An 18,141-nucleotide genomic window follows, 5' to 3' on the forward strand; every position below is an offset into this window, starting at 1 on the left:
TGTTCATCTTAACAAAGTTGCCTTCACTAGCAATAGCTGAATTCATCTTCCCTATCTTCAACTTCTAGGGTTGCCAAGCTTTTCCTGCTAACTACTTAGAAGTAGTTACCTTTTATGTATGTTTAACTTCTTGTTCTTGTTCTTGTTCTTCACTAGACTCAACAATTGTCAAAAATGTCTTTTGCTTCTTTCCTATTCTAGTGGCTTGTTGTTTGACCCTTTTAGTCTTTGTGGTCATAGTTTCCACTAATCTCTCAGATTTTCTCTTCGGCTCACTTGTTTGAACATCTGATATTGTTGCATAAGGAATGCTCTATTCCAAAGATGTCTCTATAATAAACACTGACAAAGGTTGAACATTCAGTATACCTTGCTTTATAGTTTGTCTAACTACTTGTGACTCACTCTCATTCATACTGGCCTCTGATAAGGATTTCTTCATTATAGTTTCTATCTTCTTGTGAGATGCTTTCTCCAAAGATGCCTAATGAGTTGATTGGGTAATCTCATCATAAGTTTCAAATCTATATTCAGCTTGGTCCTTCTTTGATTTCAATAATAAATCAATGTATCCAACTATTGTTTCATCACTCAATTCATAACCTAAGGGGTCAAGAAATGTTTCCTGAGATTCTATTGCTTGAATATAAGTAAAATTTGTATCAACCATAACAAAAATGTCTTCTTTAAATCTGTCTACAACTATAGGTGCAATTCTAAATCTTTGCCTCATTTTATTCTAAAATGTTTTCATTATCAAGTTTCCATTAGCTAATATTTTATATTAGATGTCTTCTACATACATATGTGATTTTCTCCATTATACACCTCTCACTACTCATAATCTTTGTGACTAAAAAATATGGAAATCTCTTAAGCACATGGAAAAATAAATGATTGATCAGTGACTGAAATCAATACACACCATTCTTAGTCCTTTTAATTTTCTCTAGGTTCTCAAGAAGTTGCATTCTTAGAATTTCACTAACTTGTTCTTTCTCAACACATATCTTGTAGATTGCATAGATGAATTTGGCTGACTATTCGTCAATCTTTGAACTTGCACATATAGAGTAGGAAATGATTCTACTCAGAAATCTTACATCATTTTTTTTAATGGTGCTGATCATAATGGCCTTTCCATTATAGACTACTTTGGTGTAGCTCTCAAATTTCTTATTAACCAATTTCTCACCTATAGGTACATTTCCTTGTTTACAAAAACTAGTTGACTCATGAATAAGGTTGGTTGAAATATCAACTACACTATCTTCTGATGTAGAGCCACACCTTGGAAAACTCAGGAGGAATCAATCACTCAACTGAGTTGCTTCAAGGGGCATCTACAACCTTCAGGAACACACACTAAAATCAAATTCAATAAACAAAACTTTGAAAATAAACTCCCCCAAAATATCTTCTTGCTACCTTCGGATAGACCCGCACTCAGACATGAATAACTTTCGAACTAGAAAATATTTACTCAATCCAACCATTGATATTTGGCATAACTAGGTTTCAAACAACATATAAAAATTTGAGAGAAATCCAACACTTCAAACCCGAGATATTGACCCCGCATCAGAGTACATTTTTTCTGAAAATAAATCCCCCAAAATATCTTTTTGCTTCCTTCAGATAGACCCGCACTCAGACATGAATAACTTTCAAACCAAAAAATATTTACTCAATCCAACCATTGATATTTGGCGTAACTAGGCTTCAAACAACATATAAAAATTTGAGAGAAATCCACCGGTTCAAACCGAAGATATTGACCCCGCATCAGAATACATTTTTTTGCAATTGTTATTCCCTAAACTGATTGCCATGAGAAATATATGAAGCATAACAGTAGAACCATAATCTTGGAAAAAGAACACAGGAGACCAAAGGAGACATAAAACTTCCCATTCCTCCCCAAGTTCGAATCCTTTTTTACATAAAAGATTGGCTTTTTAGTAATCAAAGTCTGACTGGCCTTGCTGTCCAGTAGTAATAAAAACGTTTTCTTTTCCATCTAAGAATAGGAATCTAAAAGACTTTTTACCATCAATACCATGCAACAATCATGGATATTCTTGTAACTGCTAAGAATAGGAATCTAAAAGATGCTTTACCATCAATACCATGCAACAATCATGGGTATTCTTGTAACTGCTAAGAATAGGAATCTGAAAGATGCTTTACCATCAATACCATGCAGCAATCATGGGTATTCTTGTAACTGCTAAGAATAGGAATCTGAAAGATGCTTTACCATCAATACCATGCAACAATCATGGGTATTCTTGTAACTGCCTATTATTTGTCATCAGTATTTGATGGAATTCTCTTTAATTATTTAGTACAACTACGAATTAAAACAACTATTCTAATTTTAAAATCCACACACCTGGTCCTAGGTGGCTATATCTGGAGAGCTCATCGAATTGCTACTCTAGGTATGCCACCACATGTAGGACATTATTGAAAATATTTAAATTTAAAACACACACAAAACGTAAAACATTACTTATCATATTTTTCGCTCTGCTACTGCAGCATACTCCCCTGTAGAAAGAATCTCAAGTCCACTTGAGATGAGATCTTGAACGGATGAACCATACTTGTTGATTTGTTTCTCATCCATCCAGATAGCCTTTGTCACTGGTTTGTTCTTCCATTTGACTAAATACTGATTGTATTGTCGTCTGCGAGTCTTCTTTATTTTTGTATCTAGGATTTTCTCCAATTGAGGTGGTGTTGGTTTAGGTACTTGTTGCAAATCTTTTGTTATTGAATCTTCATGTACGGCTTGTGTTTCAGAACCTTTGTATCGTGTGAGATCACAAACATTGAATATGGGTAAAATACCAATGTCTATAGGTAACTGAATTTTGTATGCATTATGTCCATATTTTTCCAGAATTTGACAAGGACCAACCTTCTTAGGTAGTAACTTTGTATTCTTCGTTTGGGGTAACCTTTCTTTCTTCAAATATGCCCATACTAAATCACCAACTTCGAATTGTACTTCTCTTCTTTTCTGATCAGCAACTTCTTTGTACTTCTGATTTGAATTCTGTAGCTGCAACTTGACTTGATCTTGGACCTCTTTAATAGCTTCAACAAAATCTTCAATTTGTCTTGCCATTTCTTCATTTTGTTGTGGTGTTAGCTTATATGCCGCCTTGTTGGGTAATGTTGATCCTGGTATGAGATCAATACAATGATTGATTTCTCGCACTGGTGGGAGACTTCTTGGTATTCCATCAGCTATAATTTCTTTGTACTTGTCCAGAATTGGTTCCACTTCTTCAGGCACATTTTCCTTCTTCTTTTCTGTCACTTCCACCTTCAAGTTTGAAGACTCCATCTTTGAATTTTCTTCCTCAGTCTGATTTTCAGCATCATTCTGTAATTTATTTTTGAGTACAGGAACCAGTGCAAAGAGTGGACACTTCTTTCCTTTCACCTCTTTTAGAAATTCTTTCTTACTCATCACCATAACTTTGGCTTCTGTGGCTTTTGATTCTTCTTGACTTGGCTCAACTAAAGGTATCAATTCAATGACCTTTCCATTTTTTGTAATGGTATACGTATTCTTCACTCCATCGTGATGTGCCTTGAGATCATATTGCCATGGTCTGCCAAAAAGTAAATGGCATGCATCCATATTAACAATATCAAACAATAATCTATCTTTATAGGCTCCAATCTGAAATTCCACCCAAGCTTGCTCTTCTACTATAGTCTGTTGTCCTTTATTTAACCAAGATACTTTGTAAGGATACAGGTGTTGTATTCTTGGTAGCTTTAACTTTTCCACCATTTCAAGAGACACAAAATTTTCTGTAGAACCGGAGTCTACCAGTACCTTACAAACTTTTCCTCTAGATTTACAGGTAGTTCTGAAAATGGACTTCCTTTGTGGTGGTTCTTCTTTGATAGGCATTTTCAATAGTGTTCTTCTCATCATAAGTGCTTCCCCCTTTTCTGGATAACCATAACTTTCTGAATCTTCTTGTAAATTCACTTCTTGTGCCAGGTGTATTCTCTTTTTGCCATGAGTACTAGAGCTTGCTTTTGTTGGACATTTGTGTGCCATATGACCTTCCTGATTACATTTGTAGCATCTTATTGGTCCATTCGTCCTTCCTGGTGATCTTTCTCTGAAATTTGGCCTTCTACCTCTGAAACTTCCTCTGAAATTATCAAACTTGTTAACTTCATTATGCAGCTCTGTTTGTGGTTGAAATTTTGGACTTCTTCCTGTAAATGTACCTCTTCCTTTGAATGGCTGCCTTCCTCTACCTCTGTTGTTATTTTCTTGTCTCCTTTTGATTTTCTCTTCCACCTTCAAAGCTAGCTGATAGCACTTAGCTACGGTGTTAGGACTCAACAACTGCAACTCTTCTTGTATGTTCATCCTCAAACCATTTAGGTATCTTGCTACCTTGATACTCTCAGGTTCTAAAAATTTTGACCTTAGACTTAACTTCTGAAATTCTTCTGTATAAGTACAGACATCCATATCCCTTTGTCTGAGATTCTGCCTCTTCTGATGCAACTGTACCTCATAGTCTTCAGGGAGATACGTCTCTCTTATCATTGACACCATCTTCTTCCATGAAGAAATCTTCCTTTTATCCTCTTTTACCCTTTCTTCTTGCACAAAATTCCACCATGTAAGGGCTGCTCCCTTCATTCTAGATTTAGCTAATTTAACTTGCTGTGATTCTAAAACTTTCTCACATTGAAAATGATTCTCTAGAGCTTCAATCCATTCTAATACTAATTCAGCATCCATCTTTCCTGTAAACATCGGTAACTCAACAGATTTTCCTCCCAAAGCTTTTAAAGCTTTAAAAAATGGCTTCTCGTTCTCAGATATTTTACCTTCTTCACTGTCGGGTACGTCTTCCATTTCTTCTTTCATTTCTTTCTTCTCAACTACATTCTGCATATATTCCAACTTACTGGCTAATTCTGCCACTATCCCCTTCAACTCTCTATTCTCTTTCTGGAGAAGTTCTTCTTGCTCCTCGACTTTCTTTGCTAACTCTGCATTGGTCACCATCTTGTTTGACCCTATTGAAGAATCTTGATCAGGGGCGTTCAACATATAACTTCACAACCTGCAACTCTCAAGCTCTGATAGCAAAAATGATGCAGAGCCACACCTTGGAAAACTTAGGAGGAATCAGTCACTCAACTGAGTTGCTTCAAGGGGCATCTACAACCTTCAGGAACACACACTAAAATCAGATTCAATAAACAAAACTTTGAAAATAAACTCCCCCAAAATATCTTCTTTTTGCCTTTGAATAGACCCATACTCAGACATGAATAACTTTCGAACCAAAAAAGATTTACTCATTCCAACCGTTGATATTTGGCGTAACTAGGTTTCAAACAACATATAAAAATTTGAGAGAAATCCAACAGTTCAAACCTAAAATATTGACCCTGCATCAGAGTACATTTTTTTCTGAAAATAAATCCCCCAAAATATCTTCTTGCTGCCTTCGGATAGACCCGCACTCAGACATGAATAACTTTCGAACCAAATAAAATTTACTCAATCCAACCATTGATATTTGGCGTCACTAGGTTTCAAACAACATATAAAAATTTGAGAAAAATCCAACGGTTCAAACCCGAGATATAGACCCTGCATCAGAGTACATTTTTCTGCAATTGTTATTCCCTAAACTAATTGCCATGAGAAATATATGAAGCATAACAGTAGAACCATAATCTTGGAAAAAAAAACACAGGAGACCAAAGGAGACATAAAACTTTCCATTCCTCCCCAAGTTCGAATCCTTTTTTACATAAAAGATTGGCTTTTTAATAACCAAAGTCTGACTGGCCTTGCTGTCCAGTAGTAATAAAAACGTTTCCTTTTCCATCTAAAAATAGGGATCTGAAAGATGTTTTACCATCAATACCATGCAACAATCATGGATAATCTTGTAATTGCTAAGAATAGGAATCTGAAAGATGCTTTACCATCAATACGATGCAGCAATCATGGGTATTCTTGTAACTGCTAAGAATCTAAGAATCTGAAAGATGCTTTACCATCAATACCATGCAGCAATCATGGGTATTCTTGTAACTGCTAAGAATAGGAATCTGAAAGATGCTTTACCATCAATACCATGCATCAATCATGGGTATTCTTGTAACTGCCTATTATCTGTCATCAATATTTGATGGAATTCTCTTTAATTATTTAGCACAACTACGAATTAAAACAACTATTCTAATTTTAAAATCCACACACCTGGTCCTAGGTGGCTATATCTGGAGAGCTCATCGAATTGCTACTCTAGGTATGCCACCACATGTAGGACATTATTGAAAACATTTAAATTTAAAACACACACAAAACGTAAAACATTACTTATCATATTTTCTGCTCTGCTATTGCAGCATCTTCCATCCATAGTTTTCCATCATGTATTCTACTTAGTATGGTCTGTGTCCAATTCTTGGTAGAAATGATATTTGAATAGGTCTAGTTCCTTCAAGTGCTCAAATTCAAGTTTCATAGTCATATCATGATTAAAGACTAATTGTAGTGCCTGCCCCTAGTTCGCATTTCTGTTATCATTGTCAAATTCTTTTAGGTTGATTTTATGCATTGATTAGTTTAGAGATATTGGATTTACAATATTATGATATTATTTCATGTTTTGGATTACATATATACTTGTTGATTTCATTTCACATGACGTTAATGATGTCTTAATGATTCCTAATTAGTAAATGTGGTTTCTTTTGTAACAATGTTAGCGTGATGTCTTTAATGATGATTATGTTGTATTGATAGAGATGCATTATTATATGTACGCATTTGATATTAAACTTGTGATTTCTACGATACTTACCCCATACTTGCATGTGTATGGTGCGCGTGTTTATTTTATCTTTCTGTCTGAAGTGTTTGATTGGTTAAGGGAGGGAGTCGTAGTCACCTGCTAGTCGGGATCTACACGATGCACCACTCCCTGCCATTGCTTGTTTAGTTTAGATATATTATATACATGTACATGCTCGTCTTTATTGCAGGATGTAGGTACCGGGCATCGACTTCCCTGAATTGCCAGGATGAGTGTGCCCTATTACATATACTCAAATGGTGAGAATGGGAAGATAATGATCAGGTCCAATCCTAGCCATAGCCTATAATACTTGTCCTGCAAGGAGGACTCGTAACAGACTGTCTACCCTTTTTAAACCCGTGAGTATTTTTTGCGTATGTTGTTTTGTGAGTCTTTGATGTATTTTCTATTAAATTAAGTCTAATTAAAAGATTAAATTAATGATTTAATTTAATGAAAAATTATTATGATATTATGAATATTTAATTATATTTAATTAATTGAGAAATTAATTAAATATAAAGAATTAAATTGAAGATAAAAGTTTTAAGATTAAATTTAGAACATGATAATATTTATTTAATTTAATAATAATATATTTAGAGTTCATTTTTAAATAAATGCTAAATATTATTGTTATTTAAGTTAATAAATATTTATCAAATTAAACGTTCTAAATATATTAAAAAGTTAAATAAAGTTTAAATTTAGAACGTGATTATATTTATTTAATTTAATAATAATATATTTAGAGTGAATTTTTAAATAAATGCTAAATATTATTGTTATTTAAGTTAATAAATATTTTATCAATTAAGTTTCTAAAAAAATGAAATTAAAAGTGAAAAGATATTTAATTATCATAAAGATTATAGTTCACATGATTTATGCATGAGTTTAAAATATAAGACATTAATTTAAAAGATAAAATATGTGAACTTGATTAAGATATTTTATTGCGCATGAGATTAAAGTTAATAAATTAATTTAGAGTGAAGTAAAGTGGAAAGTTCAATAAAGTAATTTAACAATTCACTTAAAGTGCATGAAGGAATAATAAAAGAATATTTTAATTTAAAAAGAAAATTAATTGTGCATGAATGAATTAATTAAATAAAATAATTATAATTTTAGAGTGGTGGTGACAGAAACCCTAAAGGGTAATTAGATTCTTTATTAGAGGGTTTTCGGGTCATTATTGGGGAAAAAGTTTTCAGACACAGGTTTTCAAGACACACACAAGTGTCAAGGGCACACACAGGTTTGGAGAGCAATTCAGAGGGTTTGGAAAAGAAGGAATTTTTCGTAGCTTGAAGGACATTGCTTGCAGTAGAAATTTTCATCTAGCTGTTAGAGTTTTAGCATCAGTACGAGGTAGGGTTTTGAAATCCCGTGAATGCAATTTTAATTGGAAATATCTGTTTGCTTCATGATTGTTGGGTGATTGAAATTATGTTTATCATCTCGATTGTTTCAAGATCTGATTGGTTAAAATTAGTTTCTCATTGTTTATACAGAAGAAATCGTAGAAAAAATTAATTTAAATCACGTAGGGTTTGAAAGAAAGGAAAATTCTAATATGGAAAAATTCGATCATTGCCCATATTTGTCCTATCAGAATAAGATGGCAATTGTTTAAAAAAAAAAAAAACTTGAAGTAAAATAAAAATGATTTATTTGTTAAATATTAATTGTGATGGCTATTTTTATTAATTATAGAATTAATATAAAATAAATTAATATTAAAAAAAAAAAGAGAAAAACATTTTATAAATATTATCATATTAAAATTTATAAATAAAAAAATGGAATTGGGAAGTGGGGGCCACGACCTCCCCCAACTCCCCCCTAGCGTACAATCCGTTAGCAGTCCTGCTGATGCAGGTACTGCGCAGGCGAACTGCCGCAGGCCCTGCGTCAGCAGGCCTGCCACACGGCAGTAAAGCCTGTAAAGGCTTGCGCTTGCTTATAGCAAAGCGCCCTTTTTTTTTTACATGTATTTGATATCATTTTTTTAAAAAGTTTTTATTTATTAAAAAAGTTTTAAATGAAGTTAAATTTATATTATTAATAATTTTATTAATAAATTTATATTATTAATTATTAAAATTTTATTTTAATGAAGTTTAATATAATTTAAATTATTATTAATTATTATTAATAACTAAATTAATTATTAAATAATGAAATATGGTTTTAAAAGATTATTAATTAACTTTATTAGATTGGATTTAGCTAAGATTTACGAAGGTTATTTTAACGAAGTTGTAAATTTAATTGTTGTGGTTGTAATGAAGGATATTGATTTTAGTAAAATTGTAATAATTCTATTAAAATTAATAATTGTTACTTTTATAACTTAAATAAATAAATGATTATTTTTGGATTGTTTTAGGAAAACTGACTTAAAATCATTAAGGGTGGAGTTCGAACTCAGTATAGGTTAATATGTAAGAGATACCTTTATGACTTATTTACTTGAAATATACGTTGAAACAAAACTGAAAACTCTATCGTTTAACATGTTTTAAATCAAACCCAAACTATGAAACTATGATGTTGCTTGTATTATTTACGCTTTTGGATTTCAGAGTCGATTAGGTGTTGACCAATCTAGGATGTACACCAGAGGTTTTGTTTGAGATTTCTTTTACACCATTCATGTGGTTGGATGTCCTGATGTGTTTTGTAATTCAAATTGAGATTATATTTATGAGGTTACTTTGTGGAGCATTTATGTGCACTTGGATGTGAGAACCATCTTGTTATCAGGTTGCCTGTTAAGGAACCGAGTTTGATCTTTATGGGTGTTGTGGTATGGGACACAACTATGTTTTTATGTGCTTAGGAGAGGTTGTCTAGGTACGTGACTTGGGAGTGGCTTGCATAGGGGTCCGAGACCCAAAGTGGTCAGTGCCAGGGTAACCTAATGCAAGTTATGTAATAAGTGATAATCTAGTAATTAAAACTTTTGGGGGGAAAAAACACTAAAAAGATAAGTTAGAGATTTTTGATCTACCCATGCCTTGAGTGCTTGTATAGACTAAGGATGGGAATGAGATGAGTGCCTCGTCTTCTTGAGAGGGCTTTCTAGTTTCCATATGTGTGATGTTGAGGGTCCGAGGTTCAGAGTAACCAGTCCAGGGTAACTCAACGCTTGAGGGTCCGGGGTCTCTTAAGAGATCAGTCCAGGGTAACTCAAGCAGCCATGTGATGACACTCCCTAGTATGTAGTTTGAGTCTCCTCTGTAGATTTGTGTACCTCTGGTGGTGTACTTATTATTGATTGTGTTTATTGTGGTTATTTACTTTCATTGATGATGATTGGTGATTCGTGGATGTTGTACTTTTGACATGTGGCTTTTAACTTGAGGTGATTGTCTTTTGTTGACTTTATCTTGTGATCTTGGTATTTGGTTTATACTTGGTTCATGTATGATGTTTGATTATGTGGTGTCGGTATTGGATTGAGTGTTCTTACTTTTGGATTATTTCATCTTCTTGAGTAGCATGTGTTACCTTTGAGGTAGTTTTGGCTATTAGGGGTACCTTGCCTAGGAATATTTTATGTTTGATAGCTATATGTGGATCGTTCATTATCTTCCCTGCACGGTGGGAGTGGAAGCCTGGCTAGGTAACCACGCGGTCGGGAGGTAGTGCCTTCTTACCATTTGGGTTCCCCTCACATTGCCAGCTATTGGATGTTCGTTGCAGAAGATGTACCTTTATCATTCTTATTTCTTATCTCAGAGACTTCTTTTCAGATGATGTATATATGTTATCATGTATTCTGATGTATTGTATCTTTTCTCACATACCCTGCGACATGTGCAGTGGATGTTATTATTTGGATATACTTTCATTGTATTGTTTATACTTATGCAATTGCTTATGCGATTATGTATCTGGTATTTCTTTATGATCATGAGACATTGTACTTGGAACTTAAACTAATTAATTTAAAAATTATTAAATGTGACTCAACGTAAAGGAACTCTTGAGGAATTGAAACGGTATCTATATTTGCATATGTGTATTTGATGTGTATGTTCATATTGCTTCCGCATTAATGTTATCTTGATGTTGTTTAAACTTCAAAAAAAAAAAATAGTTCAGTAAACATTGTAACATGTTAGGTTTATTTCTCTTGGGTTCCCGAGCGGGGCATTACACTAATTCCATATCCTTGTTCATATACTCACTCCCAATAGATTCAAACTTACTAGAAAGATAACTTCCTATATCTTCCAAATACACTACATTGTTTGAAGTAATGGATAACATTAAATTAGGGTTTCCTTCTATGGGTTTTATGGAAAAAATCTTCAATATTGATCTCTCCTCATTCTCAACATTGTGAACTACTAACATATGCATGATTCTAACAAATATGAACTTTTATTGAATAAATTCTGCAAAAAAATGATCAAATACCTCTTTTCGAAAATAGGGTTTGCTTCGAAATCACCTTGTCAAGTCACTTCTGAGTGCTTTATGCTTCTGATGTAATCACAATGAAGTGGTAATAAAGTCTATACTCCATTTATTCCTTCAAATCGATCTTTCATTAATTGTGTACTTTGAAAACACAAAAAAGCTATCAATTACATTCTGAAATCAAATATCTACTCAAGATCTTCTATCCAATCTTTAGATGCTACCTGAGGTTTATTATAGCTTTCTCCCATCATGACAATGCTCCACAAAACCTTGCTCCACAAAATTCTCAGTAAGAACATAGTTTTCATCTTTTGCTATAGAATTAACTTCCTTTATAATAACAATAACTCTTAATTCCTTTCTAACTAGTTTAGATAAGCTCCAAATTACAAGCAAGCTTAGATACCATCTAAACTTATCTTGATACACCTTTTTCCAACTTCACTACCTCTAGTTCTATCTCTAGATGAATTTTTCAAATTCTGGTGTTGTAAAAAAAACTTAATTCAATTTAATTGAATCAAACTCAATAACTAACTTTGATCTTCCTATCTCATCATCTTCTAGCTTTTCTTTTGAAATGTCTAATCCTTTTATGAATGCCTCATTGAGTTCTTCTCAAAGTTCACTGACTACATTTCTTTATTCCTCATTGTCTTTCTTAGTTTTAGAGCTCCTCTCATGGTTCCTTATGTCATTTCCAATGTTTCTTCCATCATTCCTTCTATTTCCAAAGTTTCCTCCATTATTCCTTCTATCTCTGAGGATTTTGTCCATTTTGCAATACGTAGTTGTATGTCCAAAGTTGTTGCATAATAGATATACTAGTTTTTTGCTTCTAGGATTATGTTGATCATTAGGGGCATGAAAATTTTGAGTAATATGTCCAAAGTTGTTACACTTAGAACACACTATATGTCTTCTATCTTTATAAGGTCTTCCTTCTTTTGATGTCCTTTCACTGGATCTTCTTCTATCTGCATGGTTAGTATTTCTAGACATTCTACTATTCCTTCTATCATTATCATATTTAGGTTTCCTACAATCAATTTCTTTATGACCCATACCATGACAATTATGAAAATAAAAATCCTTAACATGATAAAATGATTTATTTGTACAATCTCTTTTCATATGACCTATTTCATTACATTGAAAACGCTTACCTCTAAATTCATACTTGGTTTCCTTAGGAGATTCCACTTGCTTTGGTTCATCCAATATTTCAACTTCCTTGTCTTGTCCAACTTCTTTAGGTTTATTAGAAGATTTATTAAATTCAATCTTATCATCAAATTTATCTTTTTCTTTTGGATCTGATCTAATCTCAAGTTTCTTTGTAAACATGTTAAATAGATAACCAAGACTAGTCTTATCATAAGTAGGTCTCTATATTGACATTGAATCATCAATCTTTTCTCTACTAGAATAAAGCTTCTCAAGTTTTTTATTGCATTGAGTTAACTCACCTTTCACAATAGTAATGTATTTATGAAGTTCTTCACGATCTTCTTTCAATGTTTCAAGCTCAGATGTCTTCTTTGCCAAGCTTGCTCTAAGATTTGCATTCTCAGTCTTTAAATTAGTTTCAATTTTTCTAAGATCACTCCTCAAAGTTAACTTCAGATTCGTAATCTTCAATTCATGCTTCAAGATCTTGTACTTTTTCTTTAGTTTTGAATAATCATCATCACTAGTTTCAAATTCAGTACATTCAAGCTTTTGTTTGAGATGCTCAATCTCTTCCTTCAATTGTCCAATGTATACTTTGGAGTCTTCATATCTATCCTTCAGCTTATCTCTTTCTTCAATAAGGAGATCAATTTGTTCAAGTTCCTCTTCAAGGTTCTTCATCAACTATTCCATATCCATAGGGATCTTACTCAAGTTGTTAAGCCTCTTCAAAGAAACTAGGCTCTGATACCAATTGTTAGAAATAGAAATTACTGAGAGAGGGGGTGAATCAATAATCTACAAACTTTAGTCACCAATTAGATATTATTTTTTACTTTAAACCATCCATAACAAAGTAATAAAGTAATGTTGAATAGTAATAGTAACCATGTACAAAGATAACTCATAACACCACATTTTGTTAACTAGGGAAACCCTGGCCAAGAGAAAACCCTGGTGGGGATGATACCCACTAGATAATATACTAATATATAAGTTCCTTGTTAGAGGATGAACCCTATTAGGAGTCAATGAGAAAATTTAGTATAGGGAATCCCTGTTAGGAGACTTTGAATCACTATTAGGAGATTCCAACCCTGTTAGGAGTTGTGCCAACACGATTAAGAGTTGTAGTACAGTAAATGCAAGATGAGCCCACTACCCAAACATGCACATCCAATTACAAGAAGAGCTTACTATCCAAACAAGCAATTAGACTTCTAGAATATAGGTATTGTAACTTCTTTCTTGACCGATCTCTAATCTTCAGCACGATCTCGGATCACAAAATCAATTTCACATATATCGCTCTTACAAAAGTTTGCATATCACAACATATCACAAAGTTACACCACAATTACACTTCTCATTGCAAGATGTCATTTGCATAAATAAAATTCCTTTACAAAAATTGTTACTAGGTCACCTATAACCATAATACATTTTTTCAACTTAGAGTAAACATCTAGGATGTCGGCCCTAATTGGTCAAGTAATTATTTTGTAAATAAAATAATTCTTTTCCTTTAATTCCATTGTGCTATTACATTTCTAAAACATGAATATCTCATTTTTGTATAGTCTATAATAAATTTTGAGGTTATACATGTCATCATCAACATGTATACTATCTCCATCTAACTTTGCTAGTCGTAATATGGCATCACTAATAAGTTATAAACACAACAATACACTATTGTATACCAAATTCATACTTAGACAATTTTTGAGTACCAAAAGCTAAGTATCTTTATTTTTGAGGTTTTATGTAAGCATGTACATCATGTGATTTCATAAATGAAAACAATTACATATCTTCATTAGCCAATTGTCTACGAAACCTACCTAGTCTAGGAGAAAATGTCCTAAGATCTTAGAGAGTCGCTTGTGCGTTAGTCACCAGTTTTCCTAACTAAGTTTGTCCATTGTCACCCTACTACTGAAGTGATTTCTCACAAACACTTCAAACATAAAACATGACATCAATCCACTAAAATTGAAAATGACACAAAAACTAAAAACTAAAACTATTTAAAAGCTATGCTAAGCTTTTATTTGTGTGCTTTTATTTTTGTTTTGTCATTCCCCTTTAAGCAACTCCAAGATGTCTATCTCAACTAGAGGAGCAAGGACTTGGAGAATAATATTTTCTTTGTTTTCTACTAGCTTTAGTTCCAATGATCCAAAGGATCCAAACAAAAGAGATGTACACTATAGGTGCTTCTATCTATCATGCCCAGAATTTGAACAAGACACACACAATCCATACTATAAATTTTATTAAACATTAAAGAATTCACACTAATTCATTTTTAGATTATTTCTAGATCATAAGTAAATATTTAAAACATTTTCAATTATCATTTGAATATAAGAAAAGAAACTTTTAATAACTTTTAAGTCAATTTTTCAGGAAATCATTCATCGAGAAAATGCATATACAATATTAAATTTTACTTCTAATATTACAATTTCCTTTGAAAACATCTCATCAATTCACAATTACAACAATAAGGATTAACATATTATCTTTAAAAATATAATAGCTTTACAAGGACACATTATATTTCATCTAGAAAACATCAACATAGTATGCAATCTTCCAAGTTTTTTCTTCAACACAAATCCATCCTAAAACCTATAGAAACAAAAAATGGAACTATGGAGAGCTCAGCTCCCAACTTAGGTATCTATGAGACCACCCACTAAGCTTGGAGAACCAAGACCAAGTGGTTAACAATCAAGCACAAACACACAATACAACAATTACATGATACAACATTTAACCCCCATTTTTAGCTTACACAACAGGTTGCCATAGCAACCAATAAGATGGATGGAAGTGTGCCTAAACTATAAGGAGAAGCCAAATACATTGAAAAAAAATTATTCACAAGGCATACAAAAAAATACCATATCTCACATAAATTATCCCCTTATCTCCCCCAAAGTGCAAAATATTTTATTGGAACATGAAGCCCATACTTTCACACTTGTCCCTCTTCTCTCTAGGGAAGAGACTCTACACTCAAGGAAAGGTCCAACTAACCCCTTCACTTAAAGGCCACTATGAGGGTAGATGATGTCCTATCACACCCATGAACATCATTCTCTCCAAAATCAAAATAGAAAAAGAGCAAAGAAAATCAAGCATACCCATTACCACATAACATGAATAGATTTTACAATACATATAAACATTCACATAGATCCCATTGCTACAGTCGCATAATGAAAAAAACCATATACATGAGATTTCTTCCATGGAAAAATCCACCAACCTCGATCCAAAGCTATGGAAAATGAACAACTTGAGAAGAGTTATCCCCTCCTTGCTTGACAAACTCTTGATTCCACAAGATCCCCAAAACTAGAGTGTGGGTGAAAAACCACTCTTATTTCAAATTCCACTCTAATAGGCATCGAAACTCCTACATTTACTCCACTCATGACTCCTTCTTTGAATGAGACTCCAATTTTCGCAACACTCGGTAAATAGAATTTTAAGAGGGTCATAAAAGTGAATTTTACATTAATAAGGTCAAAATTAGAGCCCTAACTTATAGTACTAATATATACGTAACTTAATTTCACTAAAAGAACACCCTAGGACTCTAATAAAGGCCTCTAAAGTCAACCTTAACTTTGTTAGTGTAAATAATTATTATTTACACTTTACTTAAGTTTACTAGGATAAATGCATTATTTTATTATTTATTAGGTTAGACACCTAGGAGTTTGCATACTCATATGAGTTGTCATGTTAACAACACGGGAGTAAGCAACTCTATTTTAGCACATGGTGTCTACAACACTAGAGTTTGCATAATTAATTGAGTTGTCATGTTGAAAACATAGTTGTTTGCACTCTTAATTAAGCACATGATGTCTACAACATAATTTTATGTGACACACCTTTGCAGACTTATCCTCTGATCATCGCAATAACTCCTGTGCTTAATGGAGGATAATCTACACTTGGTGGACATGTGCTTAGTTGTGAGGCTTATCATATTGCTAACTCTTAGAAATTCTAGAAGCATTCTAGAGACCTTTATATTTAGGCACTCCTAGTGTACTTGTACATCAATTGAATTTCATATTGTTATTCTAATCATACTCTATTGGTCTATTTTGTGCTAGTTATTGAGCTTCTTGGTCTTGGGTGATTTTGACCTAAGGCAAATTCTTATATGGTATCAGAGCCTCAGAAGTGTCATTTCATAGCCATTGGAGACCATTCTTGCTTCACCTCTTTGAGGACACCTTGATTCAAATCCAAAGTATCCATAGCTATTGGGAGCATCTAGAGCCAAAGAAAACCTCACCATTGCATCCAAAGTGTCGATTCGATAAAATTTGACTATAAATTTTCCTATCCTAGGCCATAGTCAAATTTGAGAAAAAAAATTTTGCAAACTAGCACTTGAAGGCCCGATTTACAGTATTTGGTATGGTCATTTTTTAGATATGTGAAAAAAAATTTAGATCTGTATTTATTTTCTCTATAATTTTTGTCAGAAATTTCCTGCAATTTTTCATAATATTTTTCCTATAGAGAAATTTTTTTTGTAGGAACTAGTGGTCAAATCCCAACCACTGTAGGATATTTGGAGGAATATTCTATATTCTAGTAACCACAGTCAAACCAATGGTTTACCAAACTGTGACTAAATATTCCATCGACATCACACATCGATTGGCATGTCAAAAATTTACGGCGGCTCAAAAGGCCCCGACAGCTTAAACTTCATATTTCTCACCATGGCTTTGTATTTATAAACACTTGCTGCTCTTTCCCACAATGAATGTGGGATTATTAATCCTCCACAAGCACTAGATTTTGCACTTTTGAACCACTGCAGCAATGCCCTCCCGTTGGCCCATTCAATTCTCACTATCGGCCAAAGCTTTTACACCACCGAATAGGACCTTCGATGACCTTAGCTCCTCCCATCTCCATTTGTTACTCTCGACCATTGGCATCAAATTATTTTTTTGGTGTCATGGTTTTCTCCACTAGGAAACGATCCCAACCACGGGGCACGAGGATGGGACAATCAGCGGTGCCAGCTCACACAGTCAAAGGGCATATTTATTGTCAGCTTAGTTGTCCACTCATCGCCAAGTCCATAGTCCATGTTAGTAGACATGTAGGTGAGACGTCAAATCCATGCAAGCACTACCACATGTACAGTCCATACATCTGTATGTTGCCCAGTCAACAATCTGTACTGCCACATCATCCAGGGGACTTTTTTTGCTGACATCATCCAGTCACACGATTAAATTTGATAGTCATTTGATCATCACTAGTAGGCCAAATTACATTGCCAAGATAGTTGTTTGGATGTCAAATTTAACCTCATAGTTTGCTGATTAGACCACTCTCTAGATTCAGTTTTAATTTGACAGTGCTACTTTGGGAGGCCATATCTCAGTCATTCAAGCTCCAACTCAGGTGCAATCTTTTTTGATTTTGGATAGAATTTCCTAAACTTTTTAGTGGTCTATTATTTTCTTCTTTTGGTGCATGGATTTGTTAGAAATTGTAGTTTTTGGTCACTGTACCTATCTTATCCTCCATTTTGCAACTTCAATTGCTCCATATGGGCTCATTTGGACTCCAAATTAGATTCCATTTTTTTGAAAGT

The sequence above is a fragment of the Cupressus sempervirens genome, chromosome 10 (genome assembly GCF_028749045.1).
Source record: "Cupressus sempervirens isolate cs-2001-9-10 chromosome 10, ASM2874904v1, whole genome shotgun sequence".
NCBI classification, from domain to species: Eukaryota; Viridiplantae; Streptophyta; class Pinopsida; order Cupressales; family Cupressaceae; genus Cupressus; species Cupressus sempervirens.